Source organism: Penaeus monodon, chromosome 24 (assembly GCF_015228065.2).
Source record: "Penaeus monodon isolate SGIC_2016 chromosome 24, NSTDA_Pmon_1, whole genome shotgun sequence".
NCBI lineage: Eukaryota > Metazoa > Arthropoda > Malacostraca > Decapoda > Penaeidae > Penaeus > Penaeus monodon.
In genome coordinates this window covers 25,466,219-25,466,605 of record NC_051409.1, presented here as the reverse complement: position 1 = coordinate 25,466,605, position 387 = coordinate 25,466,219, and the positions used below count along the sequence as shown (strand labels likewise).

General features: G+C 29.7%; 1 protein-coding gene across 1 annotated transcript in view; it reads left to right on the top strand.

Annotated features, from left to right (window-relative positions):
* The window catches only part of LOC119588679 (poly(A) RNA polymerase, mitochondrial-like), a gene marked incomplete in the record, with an annotated part of 8,504 nt that extends 8,391 nt beyond the window's left edge, over positions 1–113 (top strand). Inside the window, 1 exon segment of the mRNA XM_037937314.1 lies at positions 1–113.
* Positions 114–387: the final 274 nt, after the last annotated feature.

Below are 387 nucleotides of genomic sequence, written 5' to 3'. Positions count from 1 at the left end.
ATAAAGTAATTTATTTTGTTATTAGCAAGAACTAATAATGAAACAGCTCCCAAAAGTGATTCTTTTGTACAGTTTTGTTACTGTAAATAGAATATCTATTGTTTTTCTAGTCAGTTTATGTTTTCATTACTCCTGGATGCCAGAAGAAATGCCTGTACAAATTTTTTTTTTCCTGTTAATTGCGATACTTGCACATATTTGCTATTTGGTAGGAACACATGAATTTTAGTGCACACCTCGTTGCAATAAGCATTCAAAAAAAGTTATTTTTCCTTTTATATGTTTACGTCATGATATACTACATTTATTACATAACTTCCTTGGGTTTCACAACATACTCATCTAGACTAGTAGAGGGATATTATGATTGTTGATGCTATTCAACAA